The 25,990-nt window shown below is 37.7% G+C and overlaps 1 long non-coding RNA gene across 1 annotated transcript; it reads left to right on the top strand.

Annotated features, from left to right (window-relative positions):
* The first annotated feature begins 458 nt into the window (after positions 1-458).
* Positions 459-15,773, top strand: LOC116467368 (uncharacterized). Its single transcript, XR_004247776.1, has 3 exons — positions 459-617; positions 5,616-5,850; positions 13,546-15,773. It is a non-coding gene; the product is annotated as an uncharacterized LOC116467368 (long non-coding RNA).
* The last annotated feature ends 10,217 nt before the right edge of the window (positions 15,774-25,990 follow it).

Genomic DNA, 25,990 nt, shown 5'->3' with positions numbered 1-25,990 from the left:
TGTTGGCTCACGCTTGTAATCCCAGCACTTTGGGAGGCCAAGGTGGGCGGATCACCTGAGTTCAGGAGTTCAAGACCAGCCTGGCTAATATGGTGAAACCCCATCTCTACCCAAAATACAAAATTAGCCAGGCATGGTGGCAGATGCCTGTAATCCCAGCTACTTGGGAGGCTAAGGCAGGAGAATCACTTGAACCCAGGAGGCAGAGGTCGCAGTGAGCCGAGAGTGCACCACTGCACTCCAGCCTGGGTGACAGAGCGAGACTCTGTCTCAAAAACAAAACAAAACAAAACAAAACAAAACAAACAAACAAAAAAAAACAGAAAAAAACAAAAATACATAAAACTCCTGTGTGTTCAAGAGACCCCTATTAAAATGCAGAGCATCAAGTGAGCTAACCGAGTTTTAAGTAGTACCAGCCGACACTTCAGAGAGACCGCTTTTTACTGAAATAGGCCACCTAACAATGTCAAGGCAGAGAAAGAAGCTTCTGGGCAGTAAGTGTGTGAATGATGAAAGGAAGATGAATGCGAGGTATGAAGGTGGGAAAAACAGACTGAAGTAGTTTGTTACTTCTACCTAGGACCAGTCTTGCTTTTAAGTATAATGAATACCAGGTAATGTTATCACCATTTCTATGATAACTACTAGCCCAGTTTATTTTAGTCAACACTCAGCTCTGCTTAGAATGTCAACTATATTTTCAAGAAGCAATGAATTCTTTCACAATTCAAAATGTATAGATAGGTTAAAATGCTACTATTTTGGAATGTAGACATTGGCCTGGCCTTGAGAATAAGAGCATTTTCCATTTTTCGGATGTTGAGCCCATGTCCCCTACTGTGGGTTGGCATGTCACAACCCTGCAGCGTGTGAGTGAGTGGTGACCACACTCATTTACAGGAGCCCAGGCTCTGACTGGATGATGGTCTGAGGTTGCATGACTGGTAGTCACGGACTTGGGACAGATCTGTCTGATTCCAAAGTCTCCGTCATATTGTCTTCAACAGTGTGGCTATTTTTATTTTTGAAATAAGTCGAAATACGAGACAGAAGGAAATAAGAGACTGCAATATATTTCTAAACCTTCCAGTAGCTGCTATCCAGCCTAGCATATCATAGGTACCTGTTTTGTTTTGTTGAATTGAATAGGTAAACTTCTGGCTGATTTTAAGCCTGTCCTGACTCTTTTGTGATAACAAGTTCCCCAAAATAGTTAAATGAAGCTTTAGCACAAATCCTCATCTGGAAAAAATGTACAAAGTTAATGATTCAAGAGTAATCATTATTGAAGTAATTTATAAGAAAATATTGCCTGATAGGTTGTCTAACGAGAGAGGCTCAACACCTCCTCGGTGGACTACATGCCAGGCGCATTGGCTCACTCCTGTAATCCCAGCACCTTGGGAAGCCGAGGCAGGCAGATGCCCTGAGGTCAAGAGTTTGAGACCAGCCTGACCAACATGGAGAAACTCCATCTCTGCTAAAAATACAAGATTAGCTAGGCATGGTGGCGCATGCCTGTAATCCCACCTACTCGGGAGGCTGAGGCAGGAGAATCACTTGAACTCGGGAGGTGGAGATTGCGGTGAGCTGAGATCGTGCCATTGCACTCCAGCCTGGGCAACAAGAGCAAAATTCCATCTCAAAAAAAAAAAAAATAGTATATGGTTATTCTTATTTAGTATTTTTACATTCCAAAAACATATATGTATTTGGTAAGAACAAAGTATTTGCTCAATGCTCTACACAGTTCCAGCCTAAACTAGGAAAACAAAATATATTAGGACCAAGATACAATACCCAAGGGGGTGGTCAAATGTCAGAGGTGTAAGCCTAATTATTATTTATTTATTTTTCTGGCTCTGCTGTGGGAACCTTGGTCTTGACTCCTCTGAGTCCCAGAATCACAATCTTCAGGAAGAGATTCCAGCCACACCTCTTGTCCTAATCCCTAATCTTAGCTCAGGAAACCAATAAGCTTCAAATGTATATACCAGGATGTTTTCCTAACCCTCAGTAAGGACTCAACCATGAGAGTGTTGTTCACAAGGAGGGCCATGTCCCTCCTATGTTCTTTTTCTGGTTTAATACATCTGCCAACGTGTCAATATATTCCCAGGATGAGCTTATTCTTGAGAACTAAATATATTCTTCATTTTAATATAAAGTTAGAATTCTCTATTCATGAATCAAAAAAAGAGACATGAAGTGATCAGCCATGCTCAGATGACCAAGGGAGGTGGGAAGGGTATTATAAACAAAACAAAAGGGAAGAAAACTATTTTAAGGAATCACAACAGTAGAAAAAGTGCCTTGCTTTTTTCTCAGAAGGTAACATTTCTCAAGCAGGAAAAAAAATAATTAATCCCTATGCCTCCCAAAAAGAACATTTAAAATCTTCCTAGCAATGAAAGAAGTCACTATGTCTCCTATTAGTTTATAAACCATAAAATAGACTTTATGTCTGAAGCCTTAAAAACAGAATAAAAGCTATACTTCAATATTAATCATGCATGTGTTAAAAGGGGCAACACTTTTAAAATAATGAACCACTGGCATTTAAGTGTTGCTACAATGTTCTAAAAATGTACTCTGAATATTTTAGAGGAAAAGATGATTGGTACGGCTACACCTTCTAATGTAAAACATATGTGCTTTAAAAATAAACTTGGATTTTAAATGTTTAAAAATTTATTTCTATCTTGTCTAGATTTAGCTTTATGAGTAATTTCACTTTTGCAATATTACTTCTTTTTGAAATCAGTTTGTCAACTGCTTTCAAGTTTTTAAAAATGCAACTAAAATTTTAAGCCTAAAACCTCAAATCTGTAAAATTCAGTGATTTTTTTTACAACTCAAAAGATGTGGCCTAGTATGATATTCACCCTTTAAATTCCTAACTTTAGAAAAACATTCTGTAATGTAGTCCTATATACCACCACACACACACTCATATACACATGCATATATATCTCCAACTTCTATTTTATTATATAGTGTGTATACATATATAAACACATACATAAATGTATTTTTTCTGACAAATCTCTTTAATAATGCCTTAGAAATAAAATCAAATAATAGATTTATTGAGCAGTGATACAAATAGTTCCAATCAAAAGAAATTACCCCAAATAATTTTTTCCCATTTGCATTACTGATATGTAAATTTGATGTCTACCTTTATATGAATAAGAAATCTAATTTTGGCCAGGTAATTATCAACCTGGTATTAAATCAAAATTACATGCATGGGAGAGGGATATTACAAATCATGTTCAAAACCAATTATAGTATAATAAACCTTTCTATATATTGGAAACTAGCTTATATTTTGACCAAGATCTCGCTTAGCAGATCTTTTGAAATATCACTTTTCATTGTGTTTTAATGTTCTCTCTCTGTGCATGTATCTGTGTGTGTATATATATATATATATATACGCTATTATATATAGTATATAATAGTATGTGTGTGTGTGTGTATACATACACACACACACACATATATACTCTTTTAACTAAGATCTCAGTGAATAAAGAAGTCAACAGCTAATCGTTAGTTAACTGTTTAGGGAAAGAGATGTAGAGAAGTAAACATAAACTTCTATTTTTTCAGTTATTAGGAGTCATGTCTGAAACAGAGACAGAAATAAATATTTGATTTAAACATATTGATGTTATAGTCCCAAAATAAATATAAAATTTCAAGAGGCTCGGTTCATCATTTAAAGTGTGTGATAATTTTTAGTAGAGACCCAAATGCTGTTGTGTTTTTGATAAAGAAAGAGAAATATATGTTAATATAATAATAACAGCTTTTCATTTTTTCCTATGGTGACAGAAAAATCTAAAGTGACTTTTCCCTGTCACTTTGGGTAATAAACTAATCCTGGAATGTTGGAGGGAGAATTTAGCACAACATGTTAAGGAAATGCAGATGGAACTGATGTTTTATTAGATGTGCTAAAAATATCTTTATGCTAGGAACTCCTTTCTTATCAAACACCATGGGGGCCCATTTTCTCATCCTATGAACACCAGTGTGCTTTGTGGGAAACAGCCTGTTCTCTTTATATTTAAAACTTGTATTGTGCTTTATCTGGAAACCCAAACAAAAAGTGCTGCTAAATTAAGAGATACATGGCATCTTCTCTTGTTGACATAGAGACCATGGCTGTGATAAATATGGGCTAATATGCTTTGAAGAAAAACAAATAATCACAAGGGAAAACTTTATACTCTCCTGGAGGAGAAAGGAAATAATTTCAAAATTTAAGTATTTTGTAGGATAAACAATCACAAATCTTACCAAGGTGATCTAGTAAGAATACTCTTTTTTTCCCCTTGCACAAAGATGATTATAATCCTTATTTAACTTGAAAGGAAACCTTAGTTTTATCTTATAAAATAAGATAGAAATCTCTAGGGTGGGACACTGGCTGCCTCATCAGTTACTATAATTTTATAAGAAATGACCTTCAAACTGTAGAGCATGAAATTAAGCAAAAACATTCTGCATATAAGAAGAGCATTCCTAGACCTTGCCCTCAACGCGGATCTGTTATCATTCTAGATTTATCAGTGATGAAATTGGACACACTCGATTTTCCTCCCACTGGTAATATTTGCAGTCAGCATGAATAGACTTTCTCAGTACAGTTTTCAACTCCTGGGACAACAGTATCCTTCTTCCAAACTATAGCATAAATCACAGAAAAGTACCTCCTCATTTGTTTGGGATGGGTTTTAATTCAGAAACAATTTATAGTAATATTCCAAGAGACTGACTGAATGTGGTTTCCCAACTGAAAAAGGAATCAACTATTTGTTATTATTTAATGAAGCTTTGAAGAATGAGGAAGTCAATTATTCTTCAGTGCAGGTCAGTACTTCTTTTGAAATATTAGAAATTGAAGAATAGTAACAATAACTTAATCTTACCAAACACCATTATTCTATGCTGTTTTCTATGTACTTCCCATTATTGACTCCTCAAAGTGTCATAATAACAAGGTAAAGTAGGTACCATGAGTATCACCATTTAACAGATAAGGAAAATGAAGCAACCTAACCAATATTACATGAAGAACTCTGTGGAAAAGTCGGATTTTGAAACCAGTTAGGTTCAAACATCTATTCTCACAACCACTGTGCTAGTATACCTATGGCCTTTTAAAAGGCAATTGCTCATTTTCCTACCTTGTTGATGAGATCATATTTTTGCCGTAAAGCAATGGTTGTTCGTTTTATTTTTCAAAATGTTTCAGTGCAGTGCAGAGCCTGTGTTCCTCTTCTTTTATTTTATGACTCTGTGTTTTTTTTCAATTGCATGTGATTTTTAAAATCATAAATGATTTTACACTCCAAAAAAATTATGGAGTGAACTAGTGAGATCACACATAAATACTTGCCTGATTTTCAGTTTTTATATGGCAGTTATCTTACTTTTGTAATAGGATTTTGCAGGTTGTAAGCTCAGAATTTCATGATGAAAAATAAGAAAAATCCAAATTCTTGTCATTTCTAGTCACCATAATTTGCTTCTTTCTCTTTATAATAGTCACTCCTGTACTGATATGAGTTTTGGATAACTTTTTTATTTATTTCAAGTGATACAAAAGGGGACTCCTGCATTTTCCCTATTCCCTGAAGAGATTAAGAACTTCTGAGTGGACAAACAGGAAAAAATATTGTTTGTGGAACCTTGCCTAGGCTTTATGAGAAGGAGGAAAGAGCTCTTACAGCTAAAACTAATCAGTAACTGTGGTTTCTCCAAACATGGAAGAATTTTCCATCAACAGTCACAATGGGGGAGTGTCTAGTTGGACCGTGATGGAAGATGGATGTGAGTAAAATCAGATTACTTATTTATTATTTAAATGTAGAGACTTGACTTTAGTAGCATTTTGGGTGCTATAGTATACATAATTCAGTGATCTAAATTAAAGTATAATCCAATAAAAGTTATACCTATTATTGTCGTTCCCTTCTACTGAAAATTCAAAAGAGAAAAAGAAAAGGAGAGGGGAATATGTTTGTGCTCTAATGTTATGAATTTAAGAAACTGTTCCAAATTTTCCAATACATAGATCATTATCTGGTTTTTCTGATGTTTTTACTGTTTAAATTCAGCAGATAATAGCCTTTGCAAGTATATAAATAGACAATGACATTTCAGGCGTAATAGGCATGACTAGTAGTGGTTTTTGTTTTGTTTTATTTTTCTCTGAAAATAATCTTCTATAGTTACTTTATGTAGCTACCGTGAAACAAATGATGCTCCATTTACCCCAATGGATAAACTTGAAAAGATCCCATTCCATTATCCTCTTTCATCCCTACCTGTCCCAAACTGTAGATGGCAGTTTTGTTATCATGCCACCTGAATTAACCTATTAGAATAGAGACTCTTAAATGTACATGTTTTATCAGAGTTGTGTGCACCCATTGTTGTGATGTTCTGCTCATGTTCTTCTGAGTTTCCTTAGGGATCTGGGGAGTTTGGATGGTGTAGCTGCAATGACAGAAGAGGACACTGTCCATTGTGGCCTTGAACAGACTTGATCCATTCCCTGTGGTAGAGCCTTATCATTCAGTCTGGGGAGTGGACTGGAATCCAGTTGGCACTCATCATCCCCCTGTCCTGCCTTGGCAGGGGTTGCAGTACACTAGTGATGACACAGCAGCCACATTGAGGGGAGTAGTTCTAATTCTACTCTCACGGACGCCCATCTGTGGTGTATCCTTGGTGTCTGGTGGCTTTTGGAAATTCCAATATATAGCACAATCATTTCTGTTTCTAAGAGGAGGGGACTTTTCAACTTAGCAAGAGTATAATGAAAAAGTGGGAGTTAGAAACCATTAAAGTTTTGGTAGCTTCTGTTGGGCACCTAGAAACAAAGCCTAAAGATGAGAAAAGATCAATAAGCCCTGTGGTAGAATCACATGAAAACCTTACTTTGGGATATTTATGTGCATTTTAATAATTTCTGACTTTTAAATTTAGTTTTCCAAAGCTGCCATTCTTTCTCAGGCTCCAAACTAACACTGAGAAGCAAGACTTAGGGGCACTGACCATGCATCTGATAAGTCATTACTTCAGGAAATATGTACTAAGCCCTTTCATGTGACAGGCACTGGAGTAAGGAAAATGGGCAAACAGCACTTGCTTCAAGGAGAGAAGAGCAACATGTCAGAAAGCCAAACTGAATTAAGGAGAGAAAATTAAATTTCTCATTTAACAGCTGCAACAATAACATACAAATAAATTTACTGATCAATAAGGGATGTACTTTCAGGTAAGTTTTCAAACTCAGAAAGCATTAGAACACTAACCAATACTGAAATAAAGCCAAAGGCTAACTGCAGAACCACCAATTTTATTTTCTAATCAGATAATATTTCAGGGTTGTAGCCTTCTTGAAAACCTTTAAACATTAGCCTAATCCTTAAATACATGCTTTGCCTGGGAGTTAATACTAGGCATGAATAAAATTATTTTTTATAGAAAAGACGACAGGCAACAAACATATATATTTATGGTATATAATCTATATACACATATAGTCTGAATATGTATATGATGTGTATGTGCATACATGCACTCTCCTTAGAATTTCTTAGTAATTATGAATACGGTAAGTGCTACTGTTAGTGTCAAAGAGATATCTAATAGGCTGATTCCAAATGAGTGTAACTACACGAAAATTTCCGGCGCCCTGGGAGATACTATCTTTTAATCAAGCATTCTTTATGAATATGTAGATAGTTTCTGATGTTCAATAAAATAAAATTATCTTTAAGAGCTTTTAAAATACAAAAACATGTTCTACAATACTTAGACTTACACACTTGAGGTTAAAATGCTGCACACTTTTAGAAAGTACCACAATCCCAATTTCCGAAGTTGGTCTGTGTCTGGGGGAACACCACTCTTTTTCACACCGTGTGCAGGGGGAGGAAGGCAAGGAGCAGGACACTGGTCAAAGTACAAGCCACGTACACTCATTTCCTTTTGGCCCAGCCTTGGGTACCACTTTGGGATGTGCAGATCCACGTGAGGCACCACTCCATCCCAGGTCTGATGGATGCCCAGCCCCCACGGCCACCACCTCCTGCCCACCTGCCCTGGGAATGCCCCAAAAGGGCTGTGAAAGCCTTCTAAAAATAGGTTGAGCAGGTGTCCTGAAGCAGTAGGAGGCAGGAAATTCCTTGCTGCCACACTGGGATTTATGCAAACAGGATCCAAACCTCTTGGATGAATACCCAAGGCTGAGGGTTTGTGCCCTGGAGCATCCCTGAGAGCCTTGAACTCTAGCAGTAACCCCCACAGTGTATCAGTAGGCCAGCTGTCATTGTGTGGTCTCCCAGTGGCTTTTAGCACAATTTTCTCACAATAGCATAGAGACTGAAACTCATGAAACTGGACAACAATTAAAGCCCACCCTGAAGAACTAAGGTGGCAGAGGGGCCAGTGCTAGTGGCTGCACAGAGCGACATCTCTGCGTTCCTCTCTCAGTGCATCTTTCCAAGGAAGAGAGATCCGGGTATCTCTCCACAAAGAACAGTTTCCATTCCTATCTGATGTGGTAACATTTGTTCCACATTCAACATTTCAAATCTAAATTGCTCAGTTCCATATAAGATATCCTTGACTGACAGGAAGACCCAGATATACTGTCAGCTGAAGCTCAGCCAGGAGCCACAGATTTTGCGGCCAGACTGCAGGAACTCATCCCCAGGACTCTTATTTACCGTGCCCAGAAGAACTCTGGAAGGACTTGGAGAACACAAATGACTTCTGCAGATGTACCACAACAATGTCTCTCACTTTATGTGTTAGCTCTTATCTCAGTGTCAAATTGATAACAATGGTAATAAAGGAAGCAAACACTTATCTGGTATTTACTAGGTGCCAGGCTACTGTAAAAGCTTATTTACCTTGGTTTATTGAATCCTCATGTACAAGATGATGAGGTGCATTTTCTACTGTACCCACTTTACAAGTAAGAAAACTGAGGCCCATTTCTCAAAATGTTTTAGAGAAAACAGTGCTCAGAGAATATGCATTCCTCTAAGCAACTAAAGCAGATGCAGCCTCTTTTTAGAAGTTTTCTGAAGAGCCTTATTCACTGGGCAAGACGTGTCATATCCTCTTGTGTAACACCCCAAATTTTAAGAGCTTTTCCCAAAAGTCTATTTTTTCAGGTCACAATGTTCTTTATTGTCCCTAGAGCTTGTATTATAGCAGCAGCAGCAGTTTAAGGATTGTACTGTGGTTCATTCCCAAAATCCCAAACGAAAAGTACAACTTTTTAGTTCTGACATCATAAAGTGCCTCTGAAGTGCCCCAGGCTCTCATTTTCTTTATACCCCAACCCACGCCAGTCAAATTTAAACTGTTATCTCAGCCTTATAATTTTATTTAACATTCTATTATAGTATTTTAATATTGCAACAGAGTGATTTTATTTTATAAATATTTATTAATCATCTATGCTGAGCCAGATAGACAACACAATGAACGTGAATCAGACAGGTAAACATTCACATACTCACAAAGTTTTTTCATCTAATGGGGGACTCAGACATTTAACAGATAATACAGCACACAAATGTGCTAGGAAAGGAGTAGTAGCAACCATGGGGAAAAGACATTTTACAAAGATGATTTCTACATTGAAATAATACAGATGGCGAGAATATTGTCAGGTGAGGAGGCTAAGATGTGGAGGCTGGAGGTGAGAGCTGGGTGGAAGGAGGACGCAGTTAGGCAAGCAGAACATCATGTTCAGGGTCAGGAAAGTGGAGCATAAAGCACAGGTGAGGAAAGCAGCACAGTCTGGCCGAAGATAGAATTTATTCAAGAAATGAGATTGGAAAGGAAAGCAGGAGTGTATAACAAGGATGGTAAGCCACTTTTGGGAGTTGGCACTTTATCCTTGGGGCAATGTGGAATCACTGAATGATTTTAGGCAGAGAGTGATGGGATTTGAGTTATATTTTAGAAAGATCACTGTCTGAAATAATGCAATCAATTCAAAGAGATTATTCTATAGTCAGAGACCTGTTTGTAAGGCTGCTAGAGTTGTACAGGCCATTTTTGCGATGACTTAAACAAGGATTGTGGGAGTATGAATAGAGGGAGAAGTGGTTGCTTCCCAGAGCTATTTAGGACATAGCCCCTTTGGGAAATTGTGATCAACAGTATATTGGGCAAGGGGGTCCGTTGCTGAATGCCGTTAACTAAACTAGGGGCACAGGAGGAGAGCAAGTTGGAAAGAAGATAAAAATCAATGAGTTCATATTAGGTATGTCAGTTTTTAGCTGGAGTATCCAATTGCAGATGTCCAGTTAAAAGAAAATAGATATGCATACCTAGACTTCAAGGAATGATCTGAGATGGATTTATAATTTAGGAGTCAATAGCAGAAATAAAACGTAACCCATAGGAGAAATATGATTGTTTAAAGAAAATATAGAGAGTATTAAAACTAAGAAGACCCAATAAAGACCCTCTCCCACTCATTATCTCCTATATATTCATTCATTTATCTCATATTTATTGAGTGCAATTATTAGGTGAGTTGCTGTGGAAGGAAAACAATATATTCTATATGAGAAACTGAAGACCAGAGAGGCTAAATAGCTTAAAAATATGTGTAAAAACTGAGACTCTTTCCTAGTTGAAAGATATTTCTACTACATCCATTTACTTCTAATTTAAATTAGACGGCCGGGCGCGGTGGCTCACGCTTGTAATCCCAGCACTTTGGGAGGCCGAGGCGGGCGGATCACGAGGTCAGGAGATCAAGACCACGGTGAAACCCCGTCTCTACTAAAAATACAAAAAATTAGCCGGGCGTGGTGGCGGGCGCCTGTAGTCCCAGCTACTCAGAGAGGCTGAGGCAGGAGAATGGCGTGAACCCGGGAGGTGGAGCTTGCAGTGAGCCGAGATCGCGCCACTGCACTCCAGCCTGGGTGACAGAGCGAGACTCCGTCTAAAATAAATAAATAAATAAATAAATAAATAAATAAATTAGACATGCTTTTCAGAACTAGTGGAAGTTCAAAGTCCTCACTTCTCAATTCCTTGCACTTTCACTGTTGTATTTTCATCATTCTTACCTTTGCTTTAATATCGTGAATTTGCCACTGTCAATAGGCAGCATAACTCTCCTTAGATAATATATGTTATGGACACATATCCTAAGTCAAACTGTCCTTTATTCCTAACAGTCCACTTTGTTTACAAAAATTCAATCCTTTATACAAATAAACAGAGAAGTTTGTTAATAGTTCTTCTAGAAAACGAAAGGATCCATACTTCCTAAAGCAGCCTTGTAAATAAATAATGGAGCTGGTTTTGTCTCAGTTCCCATCCCACTGCTTCCAGATAAATTCCTCCTGGTGACCTAAACAGGCCCTTTCTTCTGTGGCCCCAGCCTGGAGAAGATCACTTGTTGCATTTGTTTATGGCTCCTACTCCTCAAAAACCCATTAAATCAAGACAACACAGATCACACTGCATTCCAAGGCTCCTACCTTCTTGCTTGAGTTTAATTTAGCACCAATTTGGTGTGATATGATTCTGTAAGAAGTTTTTATAGTTTCTCTTTATGTGCTACAAGTTTAAACACAGTATTAACAAATTATTTTCTTTCACACTATCCTTCATTTTGCTCAAGTGTTCCAGTTTATTATTACTGTCCCTTGTGAAGTGATTGTGCTATTTCTGTTGCTACTCCTTAATATGACTTCTGTAATTATTCTGATTGTTATTCAGCATCATTCTGGGTTTCCTAATTTGTCATACCTCTTCAGTTTGTCATCCTGTTTTGTTACTGTTTGTTTAACCATGAACTGTTACCTCCTTTAGAATAAAGACCGCCTTATTTTGTGCGCCTAGCATCTAGCACTGTGCCCAGCCAGCATAAAATAGGCATGCAATAAATGACTATTTTGTGCTTTATTTTGTGTGCTTAGCATCTAGCACTGTGCCCAGCACATAAGAGGAATGCAATAAATGATTATTCAATAAAGAAATGCGTGAAGGAATGGGTGAAGATACTGCTTGATCATGATGATTTGGCTAGATTATCTTTGGATCAATATTATTCAAAATTCCAAAACTACTCATACTTAGAGGTATGGATGGCAATAAATTAAATCACTTGGCTAAATTACAATAACTTTAAAAATCATAAAATATGTAGGAATAAATCTAGTGAAAGATGTATGAGACAACTACATAGAAAACTACAAAATGTACTAACAGAAATTGAGAAAGATTTAAATAATAAGATATACCATGTTCATGAATTGGAAGGTTCAATATTTTAAAAATATCAGTTCTTCCTAAATTCACTTATAAATTTGATGGACTCCTCCAAACCAAAATTCCAGAAGGTGTTTCTGTGGAAATTAATAAGCTAATTTTAAAATGTGTTTGAAAATGCAAAAGGCCAAGAATAGCCCTGGACAAAGATTACTGTTAATACAAGAAGTCAAGCCAGTCAAATATAAAGCTATTATATTTAAGAAAGTTTGCTATAGACTCAAGGATAAAAATATAGACCAGTGAAAAAGAAGAGCACATTCAGAAACTGACCCATTATTAGAACTGTCACCTGATTTATGACAAAGGTGACACTGCCGTGCAGCAAGGAAGGATGGGCTTTTTACATAAATGATTTGGGGTCAGCTGAATTTTACATGGAAAAAGTGAATCATGACCCCTTCCCAAGCCTCACACAATACACAAAAATCAGTTGTAGATGTACAGGAGATCTAAATGTAAAAGTAAAATAATAAAGCTGTTGTTAAAAAATAAAAAATCTTTGTAACTTAAAGCCAAGCAAAGATTACTTAAATAAGGTTAAAAATGTACCAGCCGTAAAAGAAAAAGTTATAAATTAAACATCCCTGTTAAAATCACTTATATTAATCAGAACATGACTAAGGACTGAAAAGGAAATACATCAACTAGCAGAAGATATTTGCTAGATATCTATTCAACAAAGAATATTTTATTTCCAGGATTATGAGAACTTCCACAAATCAATCAGAAAATGGCAGACAATTAAATTTTTTAAGTAGCCAAAAGTTTTGAACAGACATTTTACAAATGAGGATATCCAAGTGACTAATAAATATATGAAAGATATTCAGTTTCAGTAATCATCAGGGAAATGCTAATTAAATCATAGTGATATGCCATGTACATACACACCAGAATAGCTAAAGTGAGAAAGACAATGCCATATTTACCAATATTATGAAGTAACTGGAACCCTAGACAATGACAGTTTTCCAGATTGGTTGAACTGATTTGCATTTCCAACAACAACGCAAATCAGTTCAACCAATCTGGAAAACTCTCAGTGTCTATTAAACCTGAATGTACTCAAATGCAATGACCTAACATTTATTACTTAAGAATATAACCTACATAAATGCCATTATAGACTGAATTGTGTCCTACCAAAATTCATATGTTGAAATCCTAACCACTAATATGACTGTATTTTTTTTGTGACAGGGGCCTTAAGAAGGTCATCAGGATTAAATGAAGTAAAAAGGATGGAGCCCTAATTCAGTAGGAATGATGTGATTATAAGAAGAGAAAGAGACACCAGAGCACAGAGGCAAGATGGTGTGAGGACACAATGGGAAGGTGGCATCTGCAACTAAGGAGAGAGGCTCCTGGATAAACCAAATTTGCTGACCTCTTAACCTTGGACATCCAGTCTCTAGAACAGTGAAAAAATTAATTTCTGTTGCTTAAACTACATAGTCTTTGCAACTTTGTTATGGCAGCCCTAGCAGACTATCAGAAATGCATTAAGATGTTCACAAAACGAAATGTACAGAATGTTCTTAGCAACATTCTTATATTTGGTTATTCTGAGAATAACCAAAGCCTAAAAACAGTCCAGATATCCATCAAGTGTAGATTGTATAAATTATGTTTATTTATTCCAAACAATGTAATTTGGCAATGAAAACTAACAGATTACAGCTAGACACAGCAACAGGAATAAATCACAAACATAATGTTGAGCCAAAGAACTAAGTACAGATGAGTACATCTTGAATGATTCTGTTCATATAAAGTTATGATGAATCAGCCAAAATGAATCTGCTGTGTTAGAAATCAGTAATCAGGAGACTGGTTACCCTTGGGGGTCAGTAACAAAAAGGGAGTGAAAAGGGGCTTTCTGAGATGTTGCTAATATCCTGATTCTCAATTTCAGTAAATGCTGGTTACGTGCATATGTGTCTTTTGTGAAAAGCCACTTATGCAGCTTTTTGTATGTATATTATACTTCAATAACAACAAGCAAGTGATAGATCTGGGACTCAAACCCAGGCTTTGAGGCTCCAAATCTCTTGACTTCTCATTACATTGTTTAAATGGTTTTATATTCCAATTATATCAGATAGTTTTAGATATCTGTATCTAATCCTTTCACATAATCGATACCAACAACTCTTGTCTTAAAGATCTAGAACTTTTGCCACGACTAAATAGCTCCCAGTAATAAGGTTCTCTTTACTGAGCTACCCTTTCCTTTTCTTTTCAGAACATTTTTTGTTCTCTTTAATTCAGAGAGCTGGTGGCTTCCATATTTATTTTCTCCCATGAAGCTTAGAAGCTGGCAGGGCTTTTCTGCTCACAAAATGCCCTGCATGCTTACACTGACTGGAAGTTTCCCATGCTGAGTCATGCTGGGAATATGGAAAAGCCCCTGGCTTTAAAAGTTCCCAGAAACTACTTAATCTTCAGTTCATCAAACGCACCCAGATTCTAATTACGGCAAGATTCAGTACATGGATTTTCACTCGTTACTTTTAACTCATAACTTTTCATTTAAATCTCCCAAGTATTTACTCTTTCACCTAATTTTTTTTTAATCTAACCCATTTTTTTTCCCCATGATGAAATCAACTGAGACATGTTTCTGAAGTGTGGCACAAGCCAGAGGAAGGGCTCTCATGTCCACGGATTTTCTATTTATTAATTTAAAAATAATTAAACCTAAAAAGTATTCATGTCAAAGCTTTTAACATATTTTCATTCCTTATCAACAGTTTTAATTGGCATTTACATCCATTTCTAGGTGTACATTATCTTATGATAAAATAACTTTATTTTACTATGAAATAAATATAATTAAGGAAAGAAACATAATCAAAATTCTTGGAGAGTAATAAATATATATAGGTCATTTTTCCCCCTTCTCTGCTATTATAACACCTCCCATTATCAGTTCTCTAAAAGAACAATTCCAAACCTCAGAGTGTGCTGAGTCAGTTTATTGGCTTCTCTGCCACTTTCTTACTAGTATTATTTGGACAACAATCATGCCCACCTCTCTGCCACACTCACAGGAAAGATATTTATTTCCACATATCCCCTCCTGGCTTCTGCACATCTAGCTTCCTGTTTCCCTCTCCAAAAGCTGCTGCTAGCAGTCACATTTTTTTCTGCTGATCAAAGAAGAAAAGCAAAATCCATCTCTCCTTCTCTCTCTCCCTCCCTACTTCTCTCTCTCCCTCCCTCCTCCTCTCTCTCCCTCCCTCCCTAAATCCCTTTTTCCCACTTAATTTTTGGAAAAACAATTGCACAAGAAATTAGAAAACCCGAAACATAATATTTTCAAATTTCAACAAAATTATAAAAGATACACCTTTTTATTTGTGCCTCAGGATGCACAGAAAATAATGGATTTTCCTATGGAAAAAAATAAATTTCAATGTTTCAAGAAAAAAAAAATGTAGCCGGGCCAAGCCTTATCAAGGCTTGAATGTGATTCCTTTACTCTTGACAATCAAGGACTCTAATCTACAGGTCTTTTACTTCTAACTCATTCTAAAATACATTTCAACTCATAGTTCCAAAATTCAGCCTCTTGAACCACTTTTCCTGTACTGAAACCTCATTCCCTATCTCATTTTTCATGACTTTCTTTGCTATAAAGGTCATGGATTAAATCACCATATTGCTTCCCCTTGTAATTTATATCAGCAAGTATTCATTTTCTTAATGAATCATCAACTGTTTATCAAGAGCCTATCATATACCAGACATTGTTTTAGGTGCTGGGGCTACAGATATGAACAAGACAATAAGAAGCTGCACTAATAGATACATAACACAATACCAAAAAGTAATGTAACTACCAGTGATGACCTACATGAAAAGGAAGTTAAGACAATCCCATTTATGATAGCATCAAACATAGTAAAATACTTTGGAATACATCTAACCATAGAGGTGGAAGATTTGTACACTGAAAACTATAAAATATTGATTAAAGAAGTTAAAGTAGGCACAAATAAGTAGAAAGGTATCCTGTGTTCATGGATTGGATGAATCAATATGTTAAAACATCCATGCGACTCAAAATAATCTATAGATTCAATGAAACCCCGTCAAAATCTCAAAGATGTTTATTACAGAAGTAGAAAAAAAAAGCTCTAAAATTCATATGGAACTCCAAAAGACCCCAAACATCCAAAGAAATCTTGAGCAAACAGAACAAAGCTGGAGGCATCACACTTCCTGATTTCAATATGTATTAGAAAGCTACTGTAACCAAAACAGTATGGCACTGGCATGAAAGCACAGAACAATGAAACAAAATAGAGACCCCAGAAATAAGCCCACATATGTATAGTCAACTGATTTTCTACAGACTGCCAAGAATATACAAGAGGGAAAGGGTAGTCTTTCAATAAATAAGGTTGGCAAAACTGGATATCCATCTGCACATCTGCAGAAGAATGAAATGGGATGCTTATCTTTCACCAAACACAAAAATTAACAAAAATTGATTAAAGATTTGATGTAAAATTTGGCACCATAAAACACCTAGAAGAAAATGTAAGGGAAAAAATTCTCAACATGGGTTTTGACAAAAATTGTTTCTTTGATAGGACACCAAAAGAACAGGCAACAATAGCAAAAATAGTAGTGGGACTATAACAAATTTTTTAAAACTTCTGCACAGCAAAGAAAATAATCAACAGAGTGAAAAGGCAAACTGTGGAATGGGAAAAGATATTTGCAAACCATATATCTGATAAAGGGTTAATATCCAAACTATATAAAGGATTTCTGCAACTCAAGAGCAAAAAAAGTAATTTGGTTAGAACATTGGAAAAGGAATCAAGTAGCCATGTCCCCCAAAAGGACATACAAATGCCAACAGATAATATAAAAACATGCTCAATATCATTAATCACCAGGGAAATGCAAATTGAAACCACAAACAGGTATCAACTCACATTGGTTAGAATGGCTATTGTCCAGAAAACAAAAGATAACAAGTGTTGGTGAGGTTGTGGAGAAATTAGAATCCTTGTATACTGTTAATAGGCTGTAACATTGTACCACTGCTATGGAAAACAGTATGGCAGTTTCTCAAAAAACTAAAAATAGAATTACCATATGATCCAGCAGTCCAACTTCTGGAGAGAAAGATAGATAGATAGATAGATAGATAGATAGATAGATAGATAGATAGTGTGTGTGTATGTATCAGCTGAAATCAGGATCTTGAAGCCCTATCTGCACTGTCTTGTTCACTGCAGCATTATTCACAATAACCTAGATATGGAAACAACCCAAATGTCCATCACAGATGAATGGGTAAAGAAAAGGTGGCATATACATATATATAATAGAATATCATTTGGCCTTTAAAAAGAAGGAGATCTCTTTGGGAGGTTGAGGCAGGCAGATCACCTGAGGTCAGGAGTTCAAGACTAGCCTGACCAACATGGCGAAATCCCATCTCCACTAAAAATACAAAAATTAGCCAGGCGTGGTGGTGGGCGCCTGTAATCCCAGCTATTTGGGAGGATGAGGCAGGAGAATCACTTGAACCTGGGAGGCAGAGGTTGCAGGGAGCCGAGTCATGCCATTGCACTCCAGCCTGGGTGACAAGAGTGAGACTCCATCTCAAAAAATAAAATTAAATTAAAAAATAAAATAAAATGAAGGAGATCTTACCATTTATGATAACATGGGTGGATCTGTAATACATTATGGTAAGCGGGATAAGTAAGTCACAGAAGGACAAATACTGCATATTCCTGTTATATATAAGAGATACCTAAAATAATCAAAGGTACTGAAGTAGACAATAGAGTGATAGTTACCAAGGGATGGGTGGGCGGGGGAAATAGGAAGTTGTTGTTCAATGTGTATAAATTTACAGTTATACAACATGAGTGAGTTCCAGAAATCTGCTGAACAACCCAGTGCCTATAGTTAACAATAAGATTTTGTGAACTTAAAAACTTAAGAGAGTAGATCTCATGTCAAGTGTTGTTACCATAAAAACAAAACAAAGGGACACAAGGAAAATTGGGAGGTAATGAATATGTTTATTACCTGGCTTGTAGTAATGATAACGTGAGTGTATACAGTTGTCCAAACCCACCAAACTGTGAACATTAATTACATGCAGTTTTTTTGTATACTAGCTCTACCTCAATAAAGCTGAGGGGGAAAGTGATATTACTGTAAACAATTTGGCCTCATGATGGGTGGAGAAACTATTTTATAAAGTGTACTAAGGAAGACTTCTCCAAGGAGAAGACTTGAGAAGGAAGTGAGAACCCTAATAAAGTGAGAGATCAATACAAGCAGACAACTAGGATAGATCATTCCAGTCTGGGAGAGGTGGGAATGGGGGAAGAAGTTCAGCCAGAGGAAGTCCCCGAGAAAAGGTTCAGCATGGCATGTTTCAGGATCTGCAAAGAGGCTGGTATAATTGGACATGAGTGGGGGCAGGGTAAGAAAGGAAGTTGGAGAGCTTACCAGAACTGATCATTTAGGGCCTTGTAGGCAATGGCAATGAGTTAGAAATGTATTTGGCGTTTATCTTCCAAATTATATTTGGAAATATATATGAATTTTATTCAGCTACTGGGAGACATTGGAAAGTCTTGAGCAGGGGGATGACTTGAATTGACTTAGACTTGCATTTGGTCTTGCTGGCTGGGGTGTGGAGAATTGACTATAGATGTAGCAAGAGTGCAGGGAGACACCTCAGGACATCCTCTGTCTCTCCTGGTTATGCAGACTTGGACATTTCTCAGATATGGCACAAACATTCCTTCTTAGCACTTCACTCTCTGCCTTTTCATCATCTATCTTGCCTAACTCAAACCTAAGACTCTGCCACCTTTCTGCTGCATCAACCTAAGCTGGTCGCTGCTAATGGAGAGCAATCCATACACCCACAGCTGACTTACATTTATTGGAGTCCATTTAAGGAAGGAGACCACCCCTCATATTGTCTTATGCCCAATTTCTGCCTCCAAAGAAAGAAGAAGTAAAAACTAAAAGGCAGAAATGAAATCCACAGGCAGACAGCCCAGCGCCACACCCTGGGCCTGGTAGTTAAAGATCGACCCCTGACCTAACCGGTTATGTTATCTATAGATTCCAGACATTGTATGGAAAAGCACTGTGAAAATTCCTGTCCTGTTCTGTTCTGATCTGATTACCGGTGCATGCAGCCCCCAGTTACATACCCGCTGCTTGCTCAATCACAACCCTTTCACGCAGACCCCCTTAGAGTTGTGAGCCCTTAAAAGGGACAGGAATTGCTCACTCAGAGAGCTCAGCTCTTGAGACAGGAGTCTTGCCGATGCTTCCAGCTGAATAAACCTCTTCTTTCTTTAACTCGGTGTCTGAGGAGTTTTGTCTGCAGCTTGTCCTGCTGCATTTCTTGGTTCCCTGACTGGGAAGTGAGGTGATTGGCAGATGGTCGAGGCAGCTCCTTAGGTGACTTAAGCCTGCCCTGTGGAACATCCCTGTGGGGGACTCTGGCCAGCCCAAGCAACGTGGATCCTGAGAGCACTCCCGGGTAGGCATTTACCCTGGTGGGACGCCTCACCAGAGCAGTGTGTGTCAGGCCCCCATGAAGGATCAACGCAGTGGCTGAACACTGGGAAGGAACTGGTACTTGGAGTCTGGACATCTGAAACTTGGTAAGACTAGTCTTTGGAACTTGCATTTGAGTAGAAGCGTGGCTTGATCATGCATGGTGTGCCTTTATTGGCACTTGGTTTTGGTTTTTGTTTTGACTTGGTTTGAGTGGCTTGACAGGACTGGTCTTGGGAACTTGCCTACTCCATTTGAGTGGAAGCGTGGCCTGATCACCAATGGTGTGCCTGTACCGGCACTTTGGTTTCTGTTTTTGACTTGACTTGGATTGCTTGATACTTTGGTTTTGGTTTTGACTTGGCTTGAATTTCTGGATACTCTGGTTTTGGTTTTGATTTTTGTTTGGTGTAAACTGTAAAAGTGTGTGTGTGCCCTTTTTACCGGTTCTTTGTTTTGTGGTGTGCATGTGGTGTGAGTGTGGTGTTTTGTCTCGAAGAAGCATGGTTCAGGCACAAATAAGCCCACCCTACTAGGAACTATGTTGAAAAATTTCAAAAAGGGATTTAAGGGAGACTATGACACCAGGAAAACTTAGAACTTTATGTAAAATAGACTGGCCAGCATTAGAGGTAGGTTGGCCATCAGAAGGAAGCTTGGAAAGGTCCCTTGTTTCAAAGGTATGGCACAAGGTAACCTGTAAAGCCAGGGCACCCAGACTAGTTCCTGCACATAGATGATTGGTTACCGCTGGTTTTAGATCCCTCCACAGTGATCGAGAGAACTGCAGCGTAAGTGGCTGGCAGAGGCAGAGAGAGAGAGAGAGGAGAGAGAGGCAGAGAGGAGAGAGAGAGAGAGACAGAGAAGAGAAAGAGAGAGATATACAAGTTGTTAAGAAAAAAAGTGTACCCTATTCCTTTAAAAGCCAAGGTAAATTTGAAACCTATAGTTGATAATTGAAGGTATTCTCCATAGTCCTATAACATTCCAATACTACTTTGTTGTCAGTGTAAACAAGGGTGTATCCCGAAAGCACTGAGGCCTTCCTATCAAAAATCCTTAACCCAGTAACCCGTGGAGGCCCAAATGCATTCAATCTGTAGCGTCAACTACTTTGCCAACAGAAAAAAAGTAAAAAAAAAATAATAATAACTTTTAGAGGAAACCTCATTGTGAGCACACCTCACTAGTTCAGTTCAGAAGTATCCTAAATCAAAAAAGGAAAAAAGCAGCTTACTAACTAAAAAATACTAAAGCATGGGGCTATTCTGTTAGAAAAAAAAAAGCCATCTATACCAATTCTAAGTTAATTTGGACAAAACAAGGTCTTATTAATAGCAAAGGATAATTAAAATCCCAAACTTACAAGGCTTTCAACAAAAGTAAAGTTTGCTAAAAGTTAACAGTGTAACATGTTTTATACTAACTTCTATTCTTGTGGCCTTAGACAGTCTAGTCCACAGACACAAAAGAAGTTCACTTTGGAAAAGAATGGTTATCATCTTCAAAAAAAAGGAAAAAAGGGGGGCAGAATTTATGTAAAAAGAGTATTATATGTTAAATTTTTGTCCTGAAATAAATTAGCTGGTTGTTTAAAGAAAGAAATATCTGTAATAAGTCAGAAAGTTGAAGCATGTCAAAGAATTGCCTGTGAAAGTCATGAAAAAAAAAGTTATAAAAGGAAATTCATGCAAGAAATGTTGTATAGTTTAAAAGTAATTAGGCCTCCTAAATGTAAAACTATTAAAGAAATAGGTTATGTGCAAGGTATATAAAAAAAGTAAAATATATTTTTAATAGAAGAATTATAAGGAGGCATAAGAATGTAAAGTTTTACTTACATTAAAAGGTTAAAAATATATGTGTTTTGTTTTAAAGGTTTAATCAAGTTTTAAAAATGTTAATTGAAAAATTCTGTGTGTAAACACTGGCTAAAGAGGTATCATCCAGTTTTTCTGTAAACTGGACATTAAAATAAAAGCATAATAGGTTTTTCTTGAACTACCAACCTGCTCTTTAGCAAAAATTGTAAAAGGTTAAAAAGAGTCGATAAAATCTTACCTTATAGTCAAATATTAAAAATTAGATAAATATGTTTACAAGGTTTTATTTAAATTAGGTTTAACATTAATAACACACTTATATAAAGGTAAAATTTAACTTATCTGGTATAAAAATCATACAGGAAGCATTGTTAAATGTAAAATGGTATTTGGCTTTCTTTGGTTTAAAAACTAATAAAAATAGTGCTAAAGGAAATTTTTTCAGTAACAAGGCACTAAGGACTATAAAGTCCACTGCCAAGGTCCCCACATTTAAAACAAAAGGTCAATCTCTTAAAAATTATATACTTGGTTTATCTTCCACTTAAAAGTCTTTTAGTACGCATACCACCCCTAGAATTTCCAGTAAACCAGCACCAGCCTGAAGATCACATTCTCATCAAAAGGTGGAAAGAAGAAAAACTCGAGCCATCCTGGGAAGAATCCTACCTTGTGCTGCTAACCACCAAGGCTGCTGTTTGTACAGCAAAAAAGAGTGGACTCATCACACCTGAGTCAAGAAAGTGCCACCCCCTCCAGAGTCGTAGGCCATAGTCCCAGGGAAAAACCCTACCAAACTAAAGCTAAGAAAAATTTAAATCTTTTCATCTATTCTATTACTCTTTCTTCTTTCCTCGTTCTATTGCTGACCATCTAGTTATTAACATAACCAAGTCGATTTCACCACAAACTATCGCATTTAATGCTTGCCTTCTTATACCCTGTGGAGAATTGCCAAGTCAAAGACAGCTTTCTACTTCAGAAAAGTAGTTCTGTCCCTCTTGACTCTCCTTAGACTGGGCATTAGTAAACTAGGACTATTTAATCAGGGGAGATTTCGATAAAGACCCCAGTGCCAACCAGGAGTTTTGCCCCCCAGCGTAAAGCTTTTATGCTGTAGTTGGTCCAACATTCTGTGGACCACTAAAGAGCAAGGATGAACTGCCCCAACTGGTTTTTATAATTTCCTAAAATCATACATTCATTTTACTGAGGATCATTGAAGTTAAAGACTTAAAACAAACTTTAGCAATTAAGACAGGATACCAAGATGCAAATGCCTGGTTAAAATGGATCAAATATTCCATCTGCATGTTAAACAAAAGCAATTATTATGCTTGTGCACATGGCAGGCCAGAGGCCCAGATTGTCCCCTTTCCACTAAGGTGGTCCTCCAGTTGACCAGGCATAGGCTGCATGGTAGCTCTTTTCTAGGATTCTACAGCCTGGAGTAATAAGTCATGCCAAGCTCTCTCTGCTATATCCTGAAGTCCAGCACCCTGTGAGTCAGCTCCCAAGGGCCATCCAGCTTCCGTCTCCCATCACTAAGTTCACGTCATGTCTCTCATGACAGGGAGGAAACTTAGCATCCCTTGGAGACCTGAAGGGATGTGATGAGCTTAAGAATTTTCAAGAGCTTATCAATCAGTCAGCCCTTGTTCATCCCTGAGTAGATGTGTGGTCATATTGTAGTGGACCTTTACTGAGCACTCTGCCGAATAACTAGAGTGACACTTGTGCTTTAGTCCATTTGGCTATCCCTTTCACTGTGGCATTTCATCAACCAGAGGGAGAAAAAATAAGACATTGTAAAGCGAAAGAAGTCCCTTATGGGTCTTTCAACTCTCACATCTATTTAGATGCAATTGGAGCCCCGCAAGGAATATCAGATCAATTTAAAGCTTGAAATCAAATTGCTATAGGATTTAAGTCAATATTTTAGTGGGTGACAGTTAACAAAAATGTAGATTAGATAAACTACACCTATTACAATCAACAGCAACAAGCTTTTCATGAGTTAAAAAAAGAAAAACTCATGTTGGCCCCAGCCCTGGGGCTACCTGACCTGACAAAACCCTTTACACCCTATATGTCAGAAAGAAAAAAAATGGCAGTTGGAGTTTTAATCCAGTCTATAGGGCCCTGGCCAAGGCCAGTGGCCTATCTCTCAAAACAACTAGATGGAGTTTCCAAAGGCTGGCCCCCATGTCTAAGGGCCCTGGCATCAATGGCCCTGTTAGCACAAGAAGCAGATAAGCTAACTCTTGGGCAAAACCTAAAGTCCCCCCCATGCTGTGGTGACTTTAACAAATACCAAAGGACATCATTAGTTAACGAATGCTAGACTAACTAGATAACCAAAGCTTGCTCTGTGAAAATCCCCGCATAACCATTGAAGTTTACAACACCCTAAACCCCGCCACCTTGCTCCTGGTATCAGAGAGCCCAGTTAAACATAACTGTGTAGAGGTATTGGACTCAGTTTATTCTAGTGAGCCCAACCTCTGAGACCATCCTGAAACATCAGTAGACTGAGAGCTATACATGGATGGGAGCAGCTTCGCCAGCCCCTGCAAGGTGACTCTGAAGAAGACAACAAGCCCTGCTCCAGTCACACTTGGAAGCTAACTGGTCCACACATGGACAAAGCATGAAGAAACTCATTGCAAGACTCATTTTCCTTAAAATTTGGACTTGTACAATAAGGACTTCAACTGACCTTCCTCAGACTAAAGGCTATTCCCAGTGTATACATCAAGTCACTGAGGTAGGACAAAAAGTTGCTATGGTCTTATTATTTTACAGTTATTATAAGTGTACTGGAACTCTAAAAAAAACTTGTTTGTATAGTGTTATTCTATATAAAGTAGGTAGCCCAGGAAATGACCAACCTGATGTGTGTTATGACCCATCTGAGCCTCCCATGATCACAGTTTTTAAAATAAAATTAAGAACTGAAGACTGGTGAGGGCTCATAAACAATACAAGTAAAGTGTTAGCCAAAAAATAGTAATAATAATAATAAAGATAATAAATAGCCCCCTGAGAGAATTATGCAATATTATAGGCCTGCTACTTAGGCACAAGATGGCTCATAAGGATACCAGACCCCCATTTACATGCTCAACTGAATCATACAGTTACAAACTATCTTAGAAATAATCACTAATAAGACTGGCAGAGCCTTGACTATTCTGGCCTGGCATGAAACTCAGATGGGAAATGCTATCTATCAAAATAGATTGACTCTCAACTACTTGCTAGCAGCTAAAAGAGAAGTCTGTAGAAAATTTAATCTTACCAATTGCTGCCTGTACATAGATGATCAGGGGCAAGTAGTTGAAGATATAGTTAAAGACATGATGAAACTGGCACATGTGCCTGTACAAGTGTGGCACGGATTTGACTCTGATGCCATATTTAAAAATGGTTCCCAGTGGCGGGCGGATCACAAGGTCAGGAGATTGAGACAACCCTGGCTAACACGTGAAACCCCGTCTCTACTAAAAAAATACAAAAAATTAGCCGGGCGTGGTGGCGGGTGCCTGTAGTCCCAGCTACTCAGGAGGCTGAGGCAGGAAAATGGCATGAACCCGGGAGGCGGAGCTTGCAGTGAGCCGAGATAGTGCCACTGCACTCTGGCCTGGGAAAAGAGTGAGATTCTGTCTCAAAAAAAAAAAAAAAAAAAAAACTCTTATAATAAAAATTATAATAGTAATAGGAACCTGCTTACTGATGCCTTATTTACTACCTGTACTCATTGAAATGGTAAAAGGTTTCATCGCTACTCTAGTTCACCAGAATGCTTCAGCACAAGTGTACTACATAAATCACTATTAACCTGTCATGCAAGAAGACATAGATAGTGAAGATGAAAGTGAGAACTCCCACTAATAAAATGAGTGAGAGTCTCAAAGTCGGGGGAATAAGGGAGGAGACCACCCCTCATATTGTCTTATGCCCAATTTCTGCCTCCAAAAAAGAAGTAAAAACCAAAAGGCAGAAATGAAATACACAGACAGACAGCCCAGTGCCACACCCTAGGCCTGGTAGTTCAAGATCGACCCCTGACCTAACCAGTTATGTTATCTATAGATTCCAGACATTGTATGGAAAAGCACTGTGAAAATTCCTGTCCTGTTTTGTTCCGATCTGATTACTGGTGCATGCAGCCCCCAGTCACATACCCCCTGCTTGCTCAATTGATCACAACCCTCTCATGAAGACCCCCTTAGAGTTGTGAGCCCTTAAAAGGGAAA

The sequence above is a fragment of the Hylobates moloch genome, unplaced genomic scaffold (genome assembly GCF_009828535.3).
Source record: "Hylobates moloch isolate HMO894 unplaced genomic scaffold, HMol_V3 SCAFFOLD_4, whole genome shotgun sequence".
Lineage (NCBI taxonomy): Eukaryota > Metazoa > Chordata > Mammalia > Primates > Hylobatidae > Hylobates > Hylobates moloch.
This window is presented reverse-complemented; position numbering and strand designations above follow the sequence as displayed.